Below are 23990 nucleotides of genomic sequence, written 5' to 3' on the forward strand. Positions count from 1 at the left end.
ATATGCTAATTAGACCGGGAGACCTTCCGGATGTCCCTCCAGACAAAGCCATGGTGGCGGGGCCAAGGCAGAGGCGTTAGGGGCGATCAGGCCAGGAGGGGAGGGCAGGTGGGGACGAGCAGACCGGTGGGGGGAGGGGCAGTTGGGGGCGACCAGGCCAGAGAGGGTGGAGGTAGTTATGGGCGAGCAGGTCGGCAGGGGGGCGCATTTGGTGGCGAGCAGGCCAGCAGGCAGAGTGGTTAGGTGCGACCAGGCAGGCAGGCAGGTGAGTGGTTAGGAGCCAGCAGTTCCAGATTGCAAGAGGGATGTCCCAGATGGGAGAGGGTGCAGGCCAGGCTGAGGGACACCATGCATGAATTTCGTGCACCGGGCCACTAGTTAACCATAAAAAAGAATGAAATCTTGCTATATGCGACAATATGGATGGGCCTAAAGGTTATGCTAAGTGAAATAAGGGAAAGACAAGTACTGTATGATTTTGCTTATATGTGGAATCTAAAATACAAAACAGACAAACTCAGATACAGAGGATAAATTGATGGTCGCCAGAGAATTCCTCTCTAAAAATTAATATAATAATAATGCAATGAACTATGCTGTCAGATCAAGGTGATCACCTTGTAAAGTATGTAAATGTCTAATCACTATGTTCTGCACCTAAAACTAATATTGATGGGGGGGGGGGGGGGGGGGGGTGACTGGGGATGGTGGTGGAAAAGGTAAAGGGATTAAGGAGTACAAATTGTCAGTTATAAAAATAGTCATGGGGCCAGGACCAGTGTGGCTCAGTGGTTAAGCATTTACCCATGAACCAGGAGGTCACAGTTTGGTTCCCAGACAGAGCAAGCACATGCCCAGGGGTTGCGGGCTCGATTCCCAGTGGGTATGCAGGAGCCAGCTGATAGATGATTCTCATCATTGATGTTTCTATCTCTCCCTCTCCTTTCCTCTCTGAAATCGATAAAAACATTTAAAAAAAGAAATAGTCACAGGGATGTAAAGTACAGCAGGGGGAATGCAGTTATCCAATCATATACTAACTATGCTGTCAGATCAAGGCGACCACTTCGTAAAGTATGTGAATGTCTGATCACTACGCTATGCACCTAAAACTAATATCGGTGGGGCAAGAGTGGGTTTACAGTTGTTCGTATGGAAAACAATACAATAATTAATAAATAGTAATACAAGAAAAAGCTGTTTTTTTGTACTTGCAACTGTAACCTACTTTTGCCCCACCCTAGTAAGACTTTTAACAACAACAACAAAAAGGGACAAACACAGTCTGCCACGGTGTCGCTCTTGGTCTGTGTCAGAGCAGAAGGTCAAGAATGGCAAGTGGCTTTCCTCCTACAAAGTTCATGTCTCTAGCATGGGTGGGGAACCTTTTTTCTGCCAAGGGCCTTTTGGATGTTTGTAACGTCATTCGCAGAGGCCATACAAAATTATCAACTTAAAAATTAGCCTGCTCTATTTGGTCAAACATTTAATTAACTCACCCGTAATGCCTTGGCAGGGCCAGACCAAGTGATTTCTCAGGCCTCATACAGCCAGCCCACGGGCCGGATGTACCCCACCCCTGCCTAGGGTAATGGATGTGTAAAGCAGATGGTGGGAATCCTTTCATTGTCAGATCACCAAGATGTACTTTAAACCTTATAGTTTTGTCAGTTATACCTCAGTAAAATGGGGGGTGGGGGGGCTAATGTCTCTAGGTCCCTGACTTCTGAAGTTCAAGGTTGTGCAAAAAATAATTTGTAGCAAGTTAAGATTACTGATTAACAACAACTGCGGCTTCCAGGTGTCTGACCTGCTGATTTAAGGGAAAGAGAGGCCAGGGAAGGTGGGTCGGTCCACAGGACACCGAGTCGCACGCAGCAGCGTCCTGAAACTGCGTCTCTGGAGGCCCAGCCAGGGCTCTTCCCACAGACTGAGGTTGCCTCTGGAGAGACCACTACAGTAGGATTCCTCAGGATTCATTCACAGTTTAAACAAATTAAAAAAAATTTTTTTTTAATTTGTTTTTCAGTTACAGTTTACGTACAGTATTACAGGGTGGGGCAAAAGTAGGTTATAGTTGTTACCAGTTAATGATGAAGTGAGATCAGACCAACCTGGGTTCTTGACTTAATTTAACCGGAGAAATACCTTACAACGTTATATAAAATATTTCAAGTGGCCACACTACACCTAATTGAATATGGCAGTCACCCACTAAAACATTAGTTGTTTCTTTTAACCCAACCTTTTTATTGATCCTCTGGAATGCATCCCTACCCTGTGCCTTTCCTGACTATTTCTACCGTCTGTAAGGCTGACGAGGGCTGCTGCTGTTTCTAATCCAGTGACTTAACACGTGGGCACATTTTCACCACTCTGATAACTCAGAAAAGAGAACGGGGCTTCCTGAAACCCACCCCTTTGTGACACAGTGTCGTCACCAGTCCTGAATGCGTCTCCTAAAAGCATAACCCTGCACAGCTGCCATCTAGGCTCTGCTTTATTCTAAAAAACGGTGATGCTGATTCCAAAAAACCCTGCCACCTGCAAACGGCCGTAGCTATTGCAGTCATTCCTCCTCTGTAGCTGTGCCGCTGTGAAGAAAGGCAAGGATGAGCTGACTTGCTCCAAGGGTGTCCACCTAACAGACACTGCACAGCCTTGCTCTGCGGAGAGTCCTGTCATCTCTGCATAGCAGCACCCAGGAAGACGCTGTTTACTGAGGCTCTGTGCTCTCCGACAAATGAACTGTGTGTCTGTTTGAACTGCTTTGGTTTGGCAGCTCAAGAATGGGGGAGGGAGTGCAGAAAGTGACGGGAAATGGGAAATTTTAAGTCTGGGTAAGAGGAGTGAAATTCTCAGAGTGGATCACAGAGCAACCCAGAACAGGAAACTGAGTAGCAAAAAAAGAAAAAGAAAAAAGCCTTATCTGGTGACCTTATTTCCCATGTGCTGATTCCTCTTGCTTTCTCTGCTTTATTTAATAAACAATTCAGACTTTCCCAGGCTGAATGTATATATTAAAATTCTGTTTCCTTAGTAAACAGTTACCAGCACACACATACCCCTAGCTGAGCTTCCCTTTTGATATTTTTGCATGAGCCTGCATATACTAAAAATTACAAGCACTTAAAATAATTTGAGACCATTATTTCATGAGATCTAATTATAGTCTCGTGTGGCTTCATTGGCCAGGCATTATCTGCATTTCTGCTCAGGGAAGTGGTCCAAGTTCAATGTTAATTAAATTTGTGATAAAAATAGCAAAATGGGTTGAACATATCTGTATTAATATGCTTTGTAGATCGTGCACAATGAAGAAGAAAACACTTCATGAGCATAAATTCTCAAATCTAAATGTTGTAACCTTTATGATCAAGTAAAAATCAAGTAAATATATTCACGCTCAGGTTTACTGATCAAATCTTGTTTATCTGAATCTTATGTCTATCTTCCTTGCCTAATTATAAATTCAATTAGCTCTGAGAAGGAACATTTGGAAAACAGCATTTCTTCTATTCTAGGAGAGCAAACAGCCAACCATAGCCAAACACTCCTAAGGAACAATAGGTGGGGGGGTGGCTTTAGCAGATAGCAAGAAATCAGTATAAAACCATATTAAAGTGTGATGTTGGCACAGATATAAATAAAGTAGCCAGGTCCAAACATGCACACGGATGGAAACTTCATTTCTGAGAGCCGGCCTTGCAGGTCAGGATGGGCTTCCAATGAATGGTGCCGGCGGTTAGCTTTATGAAACAGAGGAATTTGGACCATCAATTCCAAACGATTAAAGACTTCAATGAGAAAACTAAAACTAAAACTTTTAAAAGATGATGACATAGGAGAGCATTTATATGACATTGAGGAAAGATTTTGTGTATTAAGGCACAAAACATATAAATGAGAACTATAGACTATAAAGTATAAAAAGGCAATTCAAATTGGGAAAAGATATTTGCAACCCATAACGGACAAAGGATTAGCATCTAGAATATAAATACACGCACATGGTCAGGCCAAAAGAAAAATGGACAAAGAGGAAAACTTAATGGCCACAAAAATCTATGGAAAACTGTTCAACTTCACTAGAAGTGTAGAAAATGGGGGGATGACAACATTTAAATACAATTAAAATAAAGTTGCACACCTAGTGTGTAAAATGTTCAGTCTGGCCCTGGCTGGGTTGGCTCAGTTGGTTGGAGTGTCATACACCAAAAGGTTGGTCCGATTCCCAGTTGGAGCGTGTACGGGATGCAGCCAATCCACGTTTCTCTCTCACATTGATGTTTCTCTCCCTCTCTTTCTAAAAATCAATTTAAAAAAAACAACAACACATATATCCTTGGGTGAAGATTAAAACATTTTTTTCAGTCTGACAATATCAGGTATTGCTAGTATGCAGTTCACTGGAATACTTAATGTTGGTGGAAATATAAATTGAAAACTTCAGAAACACTTTGACATCATTTAGTAAAATTCAAGATGTATCTTGCAACCCAGCAATTTCACTCCTAGGTGTGTGTGTGTGTGTGTGTATGTGTGTGTGTGTGTGTGTATACATATATCCTTGAGAAATTGCACGTGCATACCAGGAAATATGCACAAGACTATGCACAGCAGAACTACTTACAATAGCAAAACCTGGAAACAAATGACCATCACAGTAGCTTGGACCAATGATAACACACTTCTAAATGGAATAAAATAGCAGCAGTGAATAAATTCCAATACAAAGCCAAAATGGATGAATTGCAACCTAATGCTGAACCCAAAATTTAGCTGCAGGACACGTAGTATAAATAAAGGGTTTAAATGTGTAACATTTGTAAACATTAAAAAGAACAGAAGTGGCAAATCTTTTTCTCTCCTATTGGAGAGTAAACGCTGCATTTCTAAAAGATAGATTGTTGGTGATTCTAAAGTCCCGTGTGACACTGACACCAACAGTCACCGTGGCCTGATGAAAGGAAGCAGGCTTGCTCCTGGCAGCTGCCTCTCTGCTCTTTTGTTATACGCACTTGACTGGGTCGGACTAGACCGGCACATGAGCCTGGCCCCTGCTGCCAAGTGAACCACAACTGATGGTCTGGCTGCCCTGGTTCAAGAATGGAGCTACTGATCCAGGGTCAGGCGTTCAGTTCCCTGTCGTCCAGCCGGCTTTGCCCTGTTTCATGTTCACAGGCCGCACCATTGTTCTGTAAATGTGCGTTAGTCACAGGAGGGACTGAACAGGAGAAGGCGAACAGATCAGCTCAATTAGAAAATCAACGTTAAGCTCAAGAATACAATCACAGTGTTATTACCCATAAGCGGTTGTGAAGATGTCAACCCAAATCTTATTAAACCTTCAAGTCATCGGAGAGGAATCAAGAACTTACTTGACACCTACTCTTGCTGTCTGGATGAACATCGAAGGTGCCCCTGTACTTTAGATCCAGCCTTCTACTAGTATATGTAGATGCGGACTTGACGAGAGAGGAATTCTGAACAAGATGTGGATTCTCAAGAAATTCAGTTTTCATGATTTGAAAGTGCTTTATAAATATATCAGCACAGAGTCAAAGGATGGAAAAGGTAGATAAAGACCACTGCTATATAGCAGGACAATCTCGAAAATACCCAGAGTCTATTTTGGTTTGTTTTTAAAATGTTTCTGGTTCATACAGAAAGTACCAGAGTAAGGAGGATCTACAGTAAAAGAAGACATTTTTTCTTTTAAATTGACCATTTGCTGTAGTTCAGTGCAGGTTCAGTGCAAATGAAAAAGATACATAATATCATGGATTAAACGAGATGTATATAAAATTTTCTTACAAAGTATACAGTTGACCTGGAACAACGTGGGGGTTAGGGGCACCAACCACCTGTGCAGTTGAAAATACACATAAAACTTTTCACTCCCCCAAAACTTAACTACCAGTCATCCCTCAGGATTGGCTCCAGGACACCCCCACCCCCACCACCTCAAGGATGCAAAAATCTGAGGATGCTCAAGTCCCTTATATAAATGGCATAAATCAATGCATACAGTCAGCCCTCTGCATCCATGGATTCAACCAACCACAAATTAACAGCATTTTCAGGAAGTCCTAGCCACAGCAATCACACAAGAAGAAGAAATAAAATGTATCTAAATTGGAAACAAAGAAGTAAATTGTCACTATTTGTAGATGACATGATACTATATGTAGAGAGAACCTTAAAAATCCCACCAAAAAACTACTAGAACTGATAGATGAATTCAGTATAGTAGGATACAAAACAAATATTCAGAAATTGGTTGCATTTTTATATACCAACAATGAACTATTGGAAAGGGAAACTAAGAAAACAATCCCACTTACAACTGCATTAAAAAAAATACCTAGGAATAAATCTAACCAAAGAGGCAAAAGACCTTTACTTCGAAAATTATAAGATACTGAAAAAATAAATTGAAGAAGATACAAATAAGTGGAAGCAAATACCATGTTCATGGATAGGAAGAATTAACATTATTAAAATAACCATACTGCCCAAAGCAATCTATAGATTTAATGCAATTCCTATTAAAATACCAATGGCATTTTTCTAGAACTAGAATAATCCAAAAATTTATATGGAACCACAAAAGACCCCAAATAGCCCCAGCAATCTTCAGAAAGAAGAACAAATTTGGAGGTATCACATTACCTAATATCAAACTATACTACATGGATATATGGTAATCAAAACAGCCTGGTAATGGCATAAAAACAGACACATAGATCAATGTAACAGAATGAAGAGCTCAGAAATAAACCCACGCCTATGTGGTCAATTAATGAATGACAAAGGAGGCAAGAACATACAAGGTGGTAAAGACAGTCTCTTCAATAAGTGATGCTGGGAAAATTGGACAGATACATGGAAAAAAAAATGAAACTAGAAGTGTAAAACTCAAAACCATAACATTTCTAGAAGGAAACATAGGCAGTAAAGTCTTGGACATTTATTTTAGCAATATTTTTTTCTGATATATCTCCTCGAGCAAAAGAAACAAATGGGACTACATAAATCTAAAAAGTTTTTGTACAGCAAAGGAAACTATTAACAAAACAAAACAAAAAACCCACTGAATGGGAGAAGATATATCTGATAAGGGTTTAATATCCAAAATGTATAAAGAACTCATTCAACTCAAAACACACACACACACACACACACACACACACACAACACACACACACAACCCAATTAAAAAGTGAGCAGAGGACCTGAATAAACAGTGCCTATTGGGTACTGGATATATTGGGGGGAACACTCTGTAAAGTATATGCATGTCTAACCACTCTGCTGTACACCCAAAACAAATATAAAATAATATTGAATGTGAACTGTAGTTAAAAAAATAGAAAAAGAAAAACATGGTTCTTGGAATAATAAATTCTGCCTTCAAAAAAAACAAAAAGAAAACAGAATTCTCGATCTGCAGTTGGCTGGATGTGCAGATGTGAATGAAACCCAGGGATACGAAGGGTCAACTATATTTATTGGGAAAATCCACGTATAAGCAGACCCATGCAGTTCAAACCTGTGTTGTTCAAGGGTGCACTGTATTTTGAAAAGCCATCATTTTACTGGAGGGCGACAATACCAGCTGATCTGTACCAAACAGGGGGAGAAGTTAACTCTTCAAACGTAACCTCAACAGGGAAGACACTGCACGGAGCCAAGGACAGGCAGCAAACAGGAGGCAGCTGTTGAGGTCCCCTTTGCCACTCAGGTTTGACTTTGATTTCTAAGCTTCAAACTCAATAAATAAGTTTGTACCGTCAGTCTGTGTGTCTTCATGGAAGGGTTGGAAATGCTTCAGTTTCCGGTGTTCTCAAGAGAGGCCTGTCTTGTCCTAAATCTGTTAGGTTTCTTTCTGATTGGGTTTCATTTCAGTGCTCCAAGTACGTGCCATCTGGCAGTAGTTTAGAAACTTCCTTTTGCTTTCTCATAAATGTTGTTGAAAGCAACCACATAATGAAGAGTAAATGCCTGCTAGTTATTCCTCACAGGAAGCCGGAACTAAGTTCCTGCAAAGCAGGGCCCAGACCTTAGGGCACCACATACATAGAGGCCTATACTGTGAACGTGCCTCCTTTCACATGCTCAGAATTCCTCTTACGAAGATCTTTACCGAGACAACTGGACAGATGTTTTCTTTCATCTTTCCTGGTTAAGACAATCTGTGGGATACAGAACTTGCAGAGTTGTAGGTTTTTATTGTTGTTGTTGTTTTAGGCAAGCAACATGAGTGAACAATGCTTCCTCGATCCCCAGAACTGCTTGGGATCAAATTATGCCGATCTCTATTTAGAAAAATGATTCCTAAGCCTATTGGATTGGATTCTAAACCTTGCCCTTGATTCCTATTCTGAGAAATTGCTCTGAGAAGCTGTGTTCTGTAAACGCCTCGAGCATAGTCTTTTGCAATCTGTTAAGCAACCGCTTTTTAAAAACAGGACGGGTGTTTAATAACGAATGGTCGAGTCCTGTCTCTGCGAGGTCACAGATCAGTGGAGGCCAGTCAGCTCATTTAGTTCCAAGAGATCTATCAATTCTCATCCCTTCCTCAGAGGCAGGTAAAGCTCCGTGATTGAGAGGCATAGCAGGCTCCTGAAGCTGCAGGTGGAGAAGTAGAAAGCAAGGAGCTATTATCCTTTCAATAAATTCTAATATTTCAGCACCAGAGGAAGAGAATACTGTATCAAGTGATAATAGGGCCCAGAGATGAAAAGACTCCTATAAACATGGAAGACAGCACATGAGAAGTTTGATACGCATCACAGGGCGGTTTATGACTAACGGCCAAGTGGGCGATGGAGGTGATAAGTGCTCGTGAGTCAGAGAAGCTGCGGGCCAGCAACTGGGAAAACTGCCTGACCCAGGGGACACGGCGGGCAGGATGGACAGGAGCCCAGAGCAAGGGCATGAACGCAGGAGGGCTGGAGGCAAGGTTCGGGGTCAGCGAGAAAAACCCAGTCCCAACACGAGGAAATGGTAGCAGTTCAATAAATATTTGTGAAAACCTAAAACAGAGAGTGTCTGTGTTTTTCAAACTGATTAAGGTACTAAAAAAAGAGAAATCGTGTGCAGTAACGTGGTATGGATTGGAGTTATTCAAAAGAAGCTAAAATTAGGCAATTATATCCGAAGTACAGACAGGGAAACGAAAATGTGAGGGAGACAAACCATTAAAAACCATCCCGGAGAAACATGGAAAATAAGATGCCGCCTGTGAGGCAGCGTCAGCTGTAACCTTAGTGCGTGTAAATGCCTGTGTTTTTAAAAAGCAGCAGAGGAACAAAGATGAGAAAGCAACAAAATGGGTGCTACGGAAGCACGAGATAAAGCAGGGGGACACACGGAAGCTTCCCAGAACAAGGTGCCCTGGGGAAGAGGCAGGGGAAGGCCAGCTTCCACGGATAAGATAGATGCTCCTTCCATTTCGGGATGAGGAAGGCCAGGGACTGGAAACAGACATGAGCCCTGGGCACAGCCTCAGGGGAGGCGGGGGTGGGGGGAGCAGGAGAGAAATCGCAGGACTGTTGAGGCGTGGGAATCTCTGCAACATCTCTGGGGTCCATGGAGAACTTCGACCCTGAGCAGATGTGCCTACATCTGCTTTTCAAGAGCAAAATATATCGTGGTGCACAGAGAAACTTCTCTGAAGGGATTTGGAAAGATGATCACGACAAGGAAGTCTTCAAAGTAGTTCTATCTGGCAAATTCCATTTAGGACTTTGAATGAGAAATGACAACAACACCCAACACTGTGTAAAGCAAGAAAAAGACCAATGGAGTTCCTTCCCATCTCACATCCGCACTCATGGCATCTGGGAGAGGCCTTCCTGACAGCCCTCTGTGTCCCCACGAGTTACTCATCATTGACTAAGTGTCTGTCTCCAAGCCATCGAACCAAGTGGGCGGCGAGCTCATCCTTTCTCCCCAGTGCCTCTGGTGTGTGTTGTGGGGGAGGGTGTGGGGCGGGCACAGAGAGGGTGCTCTAAATGGATTTCTTGAATGAATAAGGAAAAGAATTCCAGCCATAAAGGAAATGGTTAGCCTTGAACAGTGTGAAAGCGTGGAGTGCAAGCTGCTAAGGAAAGAAACTCAGAGGGAACTGCACTCCAGGCCTGAGAATGAACATGCTTATACACTTGTTTTTTTGTTAGCCAGCTGGGGATTATTTATTTTGCTATTTTTAGGTCCAAAAATCTTAGCTTTCTCTCCCTACCACTAGCTGTTTTGAAGTTAGAAAACAGAGCCAATTTAAATATTGGCCCAAGCAAAACCTTCCAGAGACAGGTGCTCTCAAAAGGAAAAAAAAAAAATCTAATTCTAAAAAGCAAACAAAGAAAAAACCCCCACGATTTTGGGATTGTATGCATTATCAGTTTATGAGCAAATGTGAAGTCTTGTGGAAATAAAGTTTAGGTGTTAATTCTCAAGTTAAACGTAAAGTAGAAGAGTTCACTGCAAGGGCAGGAATCCTTTTCTGATTCTTCTCAGCCCAACCTTCCCCTCTGTGACCCCATCATGATGATTCCCCAAATATCACAGACAATGACATTTGAATTAAACAGGAAAGGATTTTTTTCAAAGCCAAATAGGAAATTTTAAAAAAGTGATCTCTGCCACATTTGCCCTCCACTAATAACAACTGACATTTATCTTTTTTTTTATTGATTTCAGAGAGAAGCAGGGAGAGGGAGAGGGAGAGAGAGAGAGGGAGAGGGAGAGAGAGAGAGAGAGAGAGAGAGAGAAACATCGATCAGCTGCCTCCTGCACGCCCCCTGTTGGGGATCGAGCCCACAATCTGCGCATTCTGCCCTGACCGGGAATGGAACTGTGACCTCCTGGTTCATGAGTTGAATGACACCCAACCACTGAGCTACACTGGCTGGGCAACAACTGACATTTATTGAGCAAGACCTTGGCAAAGCACTTTACATGTATTTCATCTCATTTAAGCCATATGAGGGACCTGGACTATGGAGAAATCAAGGCATTTTCTCAAAGCCAACTAGCTAGTAAACGGTCCCAAAGCTTGTGATTTTAAACCACTGTATTCTGCTCCATTAACATGGATAACTGAATGTTGCCCAGGAAAAGTACAGCAACGAGGAAAATCCGTGACCCTTCCCATCAATTTGCTTTTTTAAATGTTTTATTATGCAAGGAATTCAAACACACATAAAGTAAATAGAATAGAATCCCCATGTATCATCACACAATTTTAACAGTTACTAATATCTTGTCATTCTTGCATCATCTTTACCACTATCTACTCTTTACTCAATTATTTTTGTGCTGCTTTTTGAGGCAAAATATGAACTGACATGAACACAAATTTCAGCTGTACAATTTGATAAATGGGTACACGGATGAAATCCACAGTCCTCTTATGATTCAGACATTTCCATCTCCCCAGAGAGTGCCTCCACGTGCCTTCCCCATCCCTCCTCCCATTCCCATGGGCAACCACTTCTACTGTCTTTTTGGTTTTTTTCCACCTTAGATTTGTTTTGCCTCTTCTAGAATTTCTATAAATGGAATCACACACAATGTCCTCTTGTGTTTGGCTGCTTTTGCTCAGCATGTTTTTGAGGTTTATCCAATGTTGTTGAATGTATCAGTGGTTCATTCCTTGCCTGAATACACCACAATTTGTTTATCCATTTTCCTATTGATGCACATGTGGAATGTTTCCATTCTGGAGCTATTATGAATAAAGCTACTGTGAACATTCATTTTTGTGAACATGTGTTTCATTTCTCTTAGGAGTGGAATATCTAAGCCAAAGAATAGGTGTATGTTTGATTTTTATGTGAAACTGCTAAACCTTTTCCCAAAGTAGATGCACTATTTTAAGTTTTCACAAGCAATGTATTAGAGTTGCCTGCAGATTCACCAACATTTGACGTCAGTCTTCCTCATTTTAGCCATTCTAATGGTGTATAGTACCAGTTCATTGTGGTTTTAATATGCATTTCTCTGATGACTAATGATGTTGAGCATCTTTTCCTGATTGCTGACCATTCATATATCTTTGAAGCGTCAGTTTAAGACTTTTTGTACATCTTTTTAAAAGTGGGGTGTTTTTATTATTTCATTACCAAGTTCTTTATATATTCTGGAAACAAGTCCTCTAGTAGATACACATTTTGCCACTTCTTCCAGGCCATGGATTACTTGTATCTTTTCTTTTCTATTTAAATCATTTTTCAATTGCAGTTGACATACAATATTATATTAGTTTCAGATGTACACCTCAGTGATTAGACATTATATAACTTACTAAGTGATCCTGAAAAATCTTGTATCCATCTGACACCATGCATAGTTATTAAGACTATTGACTATATTCCCTATGCTGTACTTTATAACCCCATGACTATTTTATAACAACCAATTTGTACTTCTTAATCCCTTCACCTTTTTCACCCATCCCCCATCCCACTCCCATCAGGCAACCATCAAAATGTTCTCTGTAACTTTGAGTTTGGTTCTATTCTGTTTCTTCATTTATTTTATTTCCTTAGATTCATTTGTTAATGGATATGTATTTATAGCCATTTTATTGTTCATATTTTTGAACTTTTTCTTCTCCTTCTTCTTAAAGAAGACCCTCTAACACTTTATGTAATACTGGTTCGCTGGTGATGAACTTCTTTAGCTTTTTCTTGTCTGGGAAGCTTTTCATATGACAGATTCTAAACGATAGGTTTACTGGTTAGAGTAATCTTGGTGGTGGGTCCTTGCTTTTTATCACTTTGAATATTTCTGGCCTACAAAGTTTCTGTTGAGAAATCAACTGACAGTCTTATGGGAGTTTCCTTGAAGGTAACTGTTTTTCTCTTGCTGCTTTTCAGATTCTCTTTGTCTTTAACCTTTGGAATTTTAATTATGTTGTGTCTTGGTGTGGGCCTCTTTGGGTTCATCTTGTCTCTGACTCTGTGCTTCCTGGACTTGTATGTCTATTCCCTTCACCAGGTTAGGGAAGTTTTCTATTGTTATTTTCTCAAAGACGTTTTCAATTTCTTGCTACCTCTCTTCCACTTCTGGCACCCCAAATGATGCAAATACTGGTACACTTAAAGTAGCCCCAGAGGCTCCTTACATTATCTTCATTTTTTGGATTCTTTTTTCTTTTCGCTGTTCTGATTGGGGTTTTTTTGCTTCCTTATATTCCAAATTGCTGATCTGATTCTCAGCTTCATCTACTCTACTGTTGAGTTCTTGTACATTATTCTTCATTTCAGTTAGTGTATCCTTCATTTCTGAGTGGTTCTTTTTATAGTTTCCCTGTCATTTTTTATGTCACTGAAGTTCTAAGTTCATCTACTCTTTCCCTAAGTTTATTGAGCATCCTTATAACCAGTATTTTGAACTCTGCATCTAGTACATTGCTTGTCTCCATTTTGTTTAGTTCTTTTTCTGGAGTTTTGTTTCGTTCTTTCATTTAGGACATGGGTTTGTTTGTTTTTTGTCTCTTCATTTTGGCAGCCTCTCTGTGTTTGTTTTTATGTATTAGGTAGAGCTGCTGTGTCTCAGGGCTACATAGAGTAGCCTAATGTAGTAGGTGTCCTGTAGGGTCCAGTGGCACAGCCTCCCCATCACCCAAGCTGGGCTCTCCAGGTGCACCCCCTCATCCACTGTTGTTGTTGATGGCTGTTGGCAAGTCAATGGGAGGGATTTACCCCTAAGCCAATCAGCTGTAAATACTGGCTCCAACCACTATGGAGGATGAGCTGTGCAGGGGCCCACTTCACAGAGCACTTACTTCGGTGGGACTCTGGTGCCTTCTGAGTCCGCCCCTTAAGTGTGTCACTTGTGGAGGTGGTTGGGTGGTACTCTGATGTTGTCTGAAGCTGTCCAAAGGTTGCACTGACTCTGGAGCCTCCAGGAGGAGCAAACCAAAGTCAGCTGCCACCTGTGTTCTACCCAAGGTCACCTGGCTTGAGCTACAAAGTGATCTGCAGATGGCTGTTACTTGTGCTGAGCTTGGAAGTGCCCAGGAGAAGCCAAGCTGTGAACCACAGCCCCCTACTGCTAGTGCTGGGCCTGTAGTCACTTAGCGAGAGGTATAGGGCATGCTGAGGCCAGATGTTACTTATTTTAGAGATTTTAGAAAAGTCTAAAGACAGGACATTCATATGGAAAATCCACTGGTGTGGGCCCACTAGTTTGGTGGGCTGGAGTCTCAGGGAATCATTGGGGTAGGGCAAACAGTGTGAGCCAGGTTAATGGAGACTCAAATTTGGCTGAGTCTCTGCCTCTGGGCTCTGTGGGGGAAAGGCTCATCAAAGGAACACTGGCCAGTACTTTTGTCTGGGAGAAAGCTGCCACCTAGCTCTTGCCCTGAGGCCAGACAATTCAGTTCCTCCCCTTATGCCCCTGGTGCAGGCCCTTTAAAAGGAATTGCCTGGAACTCCAACAGCGCTCCATCTCACTCAGCCTCAATTCACACTGGTTTTTATAGCCAGAGGTTGTAGGGACTTCTCTTCCTGGCACTGGAACCCTGAACTTGGGGGCCTGGTGTGGCTAGGACCCCTCACTCCTCTGGCAGGACCTCCACATTACTTTGGGGAGAACTAACATTTTAACAATATTGAGTCTTTCCAATCCATGAGGATGGTATCTCTTTCCATTTATTGGAATTTTTTTTTTGCGGGGGGTGGTTGGGGCGGGGGGAGGGAGGCAACATTAAGCCTCATTTTACCTGACAAAAACAAAGTTATTCTTTTCTTGTTAAAGGAGAGCTCAATTAAGGCATAATTAATATACAAAAAAAACTTCACATACTTAAGGCATATAATTTGAAGAGTTTGGATATATGCATTACACTTATGATATCACATTGGAATCTTTAAAAGAAAAAATGTTATCAGAAATATTTTATTCCAACGTTAAATGTGCTTTCTATTCCATTCTACCACACTCAAACACTTATTAGCTATTCCATTATTTTAGTCAGAGATTATCTCAAAGAGTAGAAATACATTTGGCCCTTAACACGGGTTTGAATTGCATGTAGTTCAAGGGTCATTTCCTTGGTTGGGAGTCTGAGTATGGATTTTCAAAGGTGCAGAGGTCTTCCCTCTTTCCCCCTGCATTGTTCTAGGGCAGTGATGGGCAACCTTTTGAGCTTAGTGTGTCAAACTTCACCAAAAAACTGAGTATAACTCGGGTAGTGTGTCACTTTGAGGAAAAAACTAACTCCAAGACTCTAGTCGCAAATGTTTCATCCTCAGGAGCAGCAAATGTTTCATCCTCGGTATGCGGCCGCGTGTCATCAGAAATGGCTACGCGTGTCAGTGCTGACACGCGTGTCATAGGTTCGCCATCACTGTTAGGGTCAACTGTAATTCTAAACAGGGAAAAATGTATTCCCCAAAATATAAATATATAAAATATACATTAGCTAATCAACAAAGATGCCCACCACTGTGTTAAAAAATATTTTTGTTTCCCCTAGCTGATTTGGCTCAGTGGATAGAGCGTCGGCCTGCGAACTGAAAGGTCCCAGTTCGATTCCGGTCAAGGGCACATGCCCGGGTTGTGGGCTCGATCCCCAGTCGGGGACTTTCAGGAGGCAGCTGATCCATGATTCTCTCTCATCATGGATGTTTCTCTCTCTCCCTCGTCCTTCTCTCTGAAATCAATAAAAATATATTCAAGTACATATGTATTTTTTGCTTGTTTGGCATGTACATTTTTTCTTTTAGCAGTGTGTTAAGGGTTGTTCACAATCTAGGAGAAATTAGTCACTAGATTTGAGGGCCTGAAGTGTTGGACAACATAAGTAAAAAACACACAAAAACAACAACAAAGTAGATACTGGATGAAAGATACTGGAAAGTAGAAACCCCAGCCTCCTAATGATAGCACAAGATAGCCTCTCTCATTAACTTCTTAAAAACAGTCAAGTGTGATTTGTTAAAGAGAAAAAGCATTGGCCAGAGTGATTTGTGATATCTTGCACTCCAGTGTCACAAGTCAACTCTCTTATAACAGTGCGAAGACCACAAAGTGAGAGATAGAAGTGGTTCTGTAATAGATAAGGGAGAATGCTTAGCCCAGAACTAAGGGAGTACAGGTTCCCACTCGGTGGTACTTTTTATGGGACTAACACCCAACAATGGTCAATGCCTGTGTGGTCAAATTAATGGGATTACTGAAGCATTAATGAGATATGAATTTTGGATATGATCTAGGCACACCTTTTCCTTTGTGAATAAAAGATACTTTAGAGATAACTGAATCAAAATTTAAAGCTACTTTCTTTAATGTGTAGTAGAGATGACTCTGGTTAGAAACAGGAGCTTGACAAAATGTCAAACTTTAATAATTTAAAAAACATTCTAATGCTTGAAATGGAAGAATGGAACTATTAAAATATTCATTACCAGGCCATCTCGGTTCTGTGTTCCCCACATAAAATGCCCATTGAAGTCACAGAAACCGTCCCTGCTGCAGAGCACGAGTTGCCACAGCCGCAGGCAGAGATAAGGTCTGGAACAGAATCTGGCAGCGATGAATCAGTACCAGAGCTCGAGGAACAAGATTCTGCACAGGCAAACCACACAACAAGCCCAGCTGGCAGCCGCTGAAGTCGGTGAAGAACTGGTCAGTAAAGCCAAACAGAGCTGGAGTGAAGGGAAGGCGCAGAGGGCTGTGTCCAAACTTGGTCTTAGACAAGTTACAAGGGTTACTAGGGTCATTATCTGAAAATCTAAGAATATCCTCTTTGTCGTCACAAAACCAGATGTCTACAAGAGCCCAGCCTCAGATACCTACGTAGTTTGGGGGGAAGCCTAGATCGAGGGTTTATCTCAGCAAGTCCTGCTAGCCGCTGGTGAGAAATTCAAAGTTCAAGGTGAAGCTGTCTCAGACATTCAAGGAAACACACAGAGGCCAACAGTACAAGAAGAGAGTGAAGAGGAAGAGGTTGATGAAACAGGTTATGGTAGTTAAGGACATAGAATTGCTCATGTCACAAGCAAATGTGTCAAGAGCAAAGTCAGTCCAAGCCCTGAAGATCAACAGTAATGATATTGTGAATGGTATGAAATTCACACTGTAACCATGGTTTTTGTTTGTTTGTGTTTTTGTTTTTTGATGTTTTCAAAAGAGTAATTGCAGTCTGGTTTGAAATCTGTACTATTTCTATCATTAATAAAGTTATGGCTCTCACATAAATGTTTCTTGCCCTCTCCCTTCCTCTCTCTCTTTCTGAAAAATCAATAAAAAATATTTAAAATTAGGGCTTCTTGTGGGTAAAAAATATAAAAATAAAAATATATAAAATAAAATATCCAGTTCTCACAGAGGATCCAGCTTCAACAATATAGTCTACATTTCAAATATATGCTATATAAATATGTCTAATAAATAAATATGTGCAATCCACTCAAATTAGAATCATTACAAAATCATGACAAATCCCCCAAACAGATACATGTGTGTGTGTGTGTGTGTGAGTGTGTGTGTGTGTGTGTGTGAGTGTATATGCGCACGCGCACGCAGGAGGATGAGGTAGGGTCACAGAAAGAAAATCCGCTCGTTAGATGTTTTTCAGCACTGAAATCTTTTTATTTTTCCCTAAAAGAATGATTGGGCTGACAATACCTAAAAGAAATGTTGCCAGGCCTGGAGAAATATGTGCTACTACTTAAAAATAAACACGCAAGGGCCAGGTCATGGTCATGCACATCTATGGATTACTCATACTCACTTCCAGGGCCTCTCCCTGGCACAGCTGCGGAGTAGGCAAATTTATCTTTAGATCCTCCAACTTCCCCTTCTGGGCGATGGTCCTCTTCTAGGTCCATCCAGGGTGCTCAGTGTCTCATGCTGTCCAGAGTAACGCCCTGGCCTGCCCTCCTTGGAATGTGGCCTTTCCTCTCCCTCTCCTTCTCCCCAGCCCTCCAATTCAGTTCAACTGGGAGGAAAACAATGTTGTAAATGAATTCACACTGGCATTTAAGTGACTAATATTTTTTTATTTCTCCCATGTGTGCTGGCATTCTAAAAGTTTGTTAAGCTGAAGAAATGTGTTCCTTAGGAGGAAAGTTCAATCTGTAGGATACCCAACAAAAAAATGCAGAGAGGTCTGGGTTTCCTCAAACCATACTAGTGCCATCAGACTGGCAGAGGCCTTCATATGGCCAGGCCTCATCACCCCTAGTAGAGGGGAAGTCACCACCCCCATTGATTCTTGAGCAAAGGGTTGGTGAAAAACTGGCAGATGCATAGATTTTGAAAAACTGATGGAAAAGTGAAATGTACATCTAAAAATAATGTTATTCTAACAGTTTCCTCTTCTCAATAGAAGATAAAACTGAATGATCAACAGGGTGCCAAGACCATCCAAAGGGGAAAGTACAGTTTTTTCAATAAATGGTGCTGGGAAAACTGGATATCCACGGAGGGGGGGGGGGAGTGAAAGAAATTGGACCCATACCTTATATCATATAAAAAATTAACTCTAATGGATTAAACACCTAAATATGAGACCTAAAAGTATAAAACTCTTAGAAGAAAACACAGGGGAAATGTTTTATTACATCGAATTTAGTAATGAATTCTTGGATGTGACACCAAAACACAGACAACAAAAGAAAAAAATAGATAAGTTGGACTTTATCAAAATTTAAAACTTTGTATATCAAAGGATACTATCAACAGATTGAAAAGGCCACCTACAAAATGGAAGAAAGTATTTGCAAATTATATACCCAATACGGAATTAATAGCCAGAATATATATTTATATATATACTTCCAATATTTTTAATGCATTAAACTAATGAAAAGTGACTCTTCCTCTTTGTTTGGCTGCTCTGGTGGAGATGGACACAGTGGACAGAAGGCCTAAAAGCTCTGCGGACCCAACTGCCGACCCCTGCATTCATAGCCATCCCTTCAGAGAGAGGAAGTCAGGGGCCCTTGCACAGCAGCTCTGTGTGCATTGGCTCCCAAGCTCCAGTCTGAAGAGGGCTTTCCTCCTTCTCAGATGAACTGAACCAGAGCCCCCAATCTCCTCTCTGCAGTGGACAATCAGATGCAGTACATATTACGAAGACTCTCTTCTTGACCAAACTTTAGACAGACTCCTCTGAGCCCTCTCTCGACTAGGCATCGACCTTGGGCCTCATCCTTGCTGGGATCAAGTTCCTCATCCCCCAACTTTGATGTCCATGTCTTTGACCTGCCTTTGGCAAGAATCCTGGTAAGTTGGTTTTGCAAGTCTTCCACCCTTGATTTCCATCTGCTGAGCCCCTCACTCCACTTGTCAATTGTTAATCCCCAACTGTGTTTATTGTATTTGGAGTTGGGTCCCATCTCTCTCCTTTAGTGCAATGCTCTCTACAACAGTCCTCCTCATCATTTTAACAAGTGTCAGAGTATTTTTTTTCTTTAACACGGATTGGCAGGAACCTTGGAAGTTTAAAAGTTTTAGCCTTTCAAAAGCAATAATGCCACAAGAATTATCGTTACTGGCAAAGTAACAAACAATTACTCCAATCATCTGATTGGGTTCTGGTAAATAAAATCCAACAGTGATTGAACCCACAGGTTCACAACCTTCTAAAAGCTAGAAAATTAAATGATTATATCTGGGCTCTCTTGGCAGATTGGAAAAGAAATTATTCATAGTGATTTAAAAAGCCATGCCTAATTCTTGAAATACTGTTTCGGGCAATCCAAACCCTTGACCCATTTACAATCGCCACCAGTCTATCCCACCCATCCTGCACACTGGCACACCTACTGCTCTTGTAAAATGGGCGCGCGCGCACACACACACACACACACACACACACACACCGCCCCCACTTTTCCTTCCCCTTCTGTAGGGCACTTAGACACCCGCCTTGGGTGCTCAGGGTGGCCCTAGGCAGAGCTGGCCACCTCCTCTGAGAAACTGGAGGGAGCTGCTGACGCTATAGGCAACATGAGACCCTGTCTGTGCTTAGAAGGGAAAACGCCCTGGACGTTGGTGTGTGTTTGTCTGCATGACTCATTGGAGGAGCCATCTCTCTGGGAGGAAGTGGGGAGCAGCCTCTCCAAATCCCATTTAGGTGCATTAAGGGATGGAAAACCACTTTAAGAAGCAGGAAGGCAAAGGCCAGAATCTATTCCCGGGCACATGACTGTGTCCTGCATTCAGCCTGCACAGACTCATTCAGAAGGAAACAATCTATTCCATTTACACAACGAGAAAGAGGTGCGTCTGTCCTCTGTCAAGGTGTCCCAGGGAAGGCGGGGAGCCCTCAGAAACAGAAAGGAACTGTCTTTCATTTGCATCACATCTAACCCCCTGTAGGGTAAATACAGAAGATGTTTTAGAAATGTGTCTGGAAACCTTTGTTTCATCAGGGATGCTTTACACTTGGTATTAGTAGGTTTTCCTTTGGCTTAAGTCCATTTGGGTTTCCAGAGCAAGAGGTACCCACTGAATTAGGAAAGTGAGCCAATTTATCTTAATAAACATTATTACTAATTTCCTGACCTGGGTTATAGGCCCACAATTAGTTGCTTTCTAAGTGAGAATGGTATTCAGTTGTTTTAAAATGGCATTCTCTTTTTTAGAATTGATTTTCAGAGAAAAAGGAAGGGAGGGAGGGAGGGAGGGAGGGGGGAAGAGAGAGAGAGAGAGAGAAAGAGAGAGAGAGAGAGAGAGAGAGAAACATCATTGTAAGAGCAAAACATTGATTGGCTGCCTCCTGCACTCCCCCTACCAGGGATCCTGGATTGAGCCACAACCTGAGCTGGGAATCCAACCAGCAACCTTTTGATGCACGGGATGACACCCAACCAACCGAGCCACACTGGCCAGGGCATGACATCCATTTTTGGCCCAAAAGGTACCATGACAGTGATTTAAACTAGATTATAAGACATTGCATAAAAACGTATTTCAAAACTAATGACTTTTTCTTATCTGCATTACAGGATTGAATCTTTGTTCCCAATTAACTATTTAATGTAATCTGTCTTTATGCATCTAATGGATTGTTTTCCCCATCGAATAATATTTTCAGATGAATAATTTAATCTAATGTTCCTGTTAAAAAAAAAAAAGAGAAAGAAAAAGCCAGAACTTGTTATGTGCTAAATCTAGCTTAATTATATTTGTTTTTTAATAAAATATATTAAATAAAGCTGAAGGGAAAAGCCTGTTCCCAATCACGTCAATATCTTCTCATTAATTTTTTTAAAAAAACTCAAGCTCTTAGTTTTTTTTTTCTCTTATGTTATAAATTAATTAACTGAAAAACAGATCTGGTTCTCATTCGAAACCCAGCTCTAATTCAGAATGAGCTTAGTCACAGAACTCCAGACGCAAAGTCTGTCTCAGCCATTGACTGTGCCCAGGGCAAAGGGGGAAACCTAGACAGGAAAGCCTATTAGCGAACAACAGGACCATTGGCTGATTGAGCCAGGCATCATTAGGGTGTGTGTTTCATGTCCAGAATTCTGTGTGATCCTCACGAAGTCCTAGGAGGAAAATGACATCCTATATTGATTTATCTCTGACTCAAAGTTTTATTAAAACCAGCATTAGCTAACAATCAATTTCCCTGGAAATTATGCACCAAAACTGATGGCACCTATGTCACACAAGACAAAAACAGGCTGCAGAAATGTTCCAGATTAAGAGAGACATGATAACTGATCCAATACTAGAGAAAAAAAAATTACTTAAAAGACAATATTAGACCAAGAAATACAATTTGAATACACATGACGGAATAGATATATAAGTATCAAATTTTCTTCAGCTGTTAACTGTACATTATCCCTATTCTTAGGAAACAGACACTGAAACATTTAGAAGTGAAGAGTTACCGTGAGTTACTCTCAAATGGTTCAGAAAAAGAAACTGTGTGTGCAGGGAGAGAGACAGTGGGTGCATGATGGCACAGGAAATGGGTAAACTAGATGAAGCTAGTAGAGGTTATATGGGTTTTCTTTGTACTATTCTTTTTTTTTTCTCTCTAAATATATTTTTATTGATTTAAGAGAGGACAGAGAGAGATAGAAACATCCATGATGAGAGAGAATCATTGATCAGCCGCCTCCTGCACACTCCCCACTGGGGATCGAGCCCACAACCCAGGCATGTGCTCTGACCAGAATCAAACCATAACCTCCCGGTTCATAGGTCAACTCTCAACCACTGAGCCACACCGGCTGGGCTCTTTGTACTACTATTTTTGCAACATTCCTTTAGGTTTGAAATGACAGATGTTCCTCAATTTATGAGGGGGTTATGTTCTGATAAGCCCATTATAAATTGAAAATATTGTAAGCAGAAATGCATTTAATACTACAGAGTATGGGTTGTTCACCCTCGGGATGCTGGGGCTAACTAGGAGCTGTAGATCACCTTGACTGGTGTTTGACCAAATTGGGCACCACAGCCTAACCAAGCTGGCACATAAAATTACACATCACAACGCTGGAAACAAGGTGTTCAGTGATCAGCATTGTTTAAGCCACTGTGGGGAAATGGAGATAAAGCTTAGAGTGCTCCCTAAAGTAAGCTGCAGAGACAAACCTGTACTAAGTACCCATGAAATCACTATAGAATACTTTAAGACGACAGAATGAAAACCTGTCCAGCACAGGGATTCAAAGCAGGAGGGAGGGCCTGGAAGGGGGAGGGGGAGGGGGAGGGTTGAGACCAAGGCCTGGGCGGGATTTAAGAGAAAGGTTTCCCTTGGGAGAGGAGACCAAGGCTCTTTCAGCTGAGCTCAATTAACTCTTCCCTGTCCCCAGTCTTTTTACTTTCGAGGAGGTTTAAAACAAACTAAGAAACAAAACAAGCCTCCTAAGTACCAGGATGCTATATGTAGGGCTATATGCCCTACTAAATGAGCATCCCCAGCTAATGAATCCGGCAGATTTACACGTGACTTTCATACTATAAAGGGCTACAGAACTGAAAGCTTGGTTTACAAATTTCTAATTGTCTTAATTATTTAAATATGTGGGAAACTTCTGTTTGCTTTTAATATGAAAGCCACAGAATTCAATTTGTTAAATTCAGTATTTTTCAGTCTGTAAAAGTTTTCGGACCTTTGAAACTTCATTATGAACCTATTATTTTATGACTTTGCCGTGGTTTTCTTAATTGAAAATCCAAGCATAATTTAAAAAGAGAATCTATTCACTATATCTAATTACCAAAAACGGCTAGTTCTGACATTATGGCATTTAACTTAAATACAACTTTTAAAAATAATGACTCCCAGATGGACAGGAAGTTGCCATTAGAACAGCTGGAGTTGAAAGAAGCTTATGTTATTAAAGAAGCCCCTTTAAAAATCTCAGCCTAATCCATGTTAACTTTCCAAATTGCATCTGTAAACTCAATCTTAAAATATCAGGGGAAATTGTGGATCTCCAGGCCTTTGACTCCTTTTTGTTGTTGTTAATACTCATAGCTTTTCCACAAGAGAAACACAATTCTGTCTCGACAGGAGACATCGAATCCTCATTGAAATCTGCAGCTACTGGATACAAGTCCGTGGGACTCTCTGGGAAGTCTTCTTGTATTGCTTTTGCATGTGCCAGTAGAGTAAAGCCTTGCATGTATTATTAATAAGTATTTATTCGTCTAACAATCATTTATTACTTGCCTGTTAGGTGTTAAAACTTTGTATAAATGTTTGTTGAGCTGAAATGAGTTAGGTGAGTGGGTTGCTGAGACCAGGTGAACATGTGCAGTTTCTTTCTTTTTTTAAAATTGTTGATACTGTTACAAATGACCCCATTCCCCACCCCACCCCCACCTCCTTTGTCTACCTCCACCTAGCCCCCACACCCCCTCTGGCTATCTGTTGTCTGTGTCTGTGGGTTATGCATATATGTTCTTTGGCTAATCCCTTCACGTTCTTTCCTCCAGTCGCCGCCCCCCCTCCCCTAACATGTGCAGTTTCACGGGGAGCCTTCTCGGAGCCT

General features: G+C 41.3%; 1 pseudogene; it reads left to right on the forward strand.

Annotated features, from left to right (window-relative positions):
- The first annotated feature begins 16457 nt into the window (after window positions 1-16457).
- LOC103283736 (nascent polypeptide-associated complex subunit alpha-like) lies at window positions 16458-17101 on the forward strand (annotated as a pseudogene).
- The last annotated feature ends 6889 nt before the right edge of the window (window positions 17102-23990 follow it).

The sequence above is a fragment of the Eptesicus fuscus genome, chromosome 5 (assembly GCF_027574615.1).
Source record: "Eptesicus fuscus isolate TK198812 chromosome 5, DD_ASM_mEF_20220401, whole genome shotgun sequence".
Classification (NCBI taxonomy): domain Eukaryota; kingdom Metazoa; phylum Chordata; class Mammalia; order Chiroptera; family Vespertilionidae; genus Eptesicus; species Eptesicus fuscus.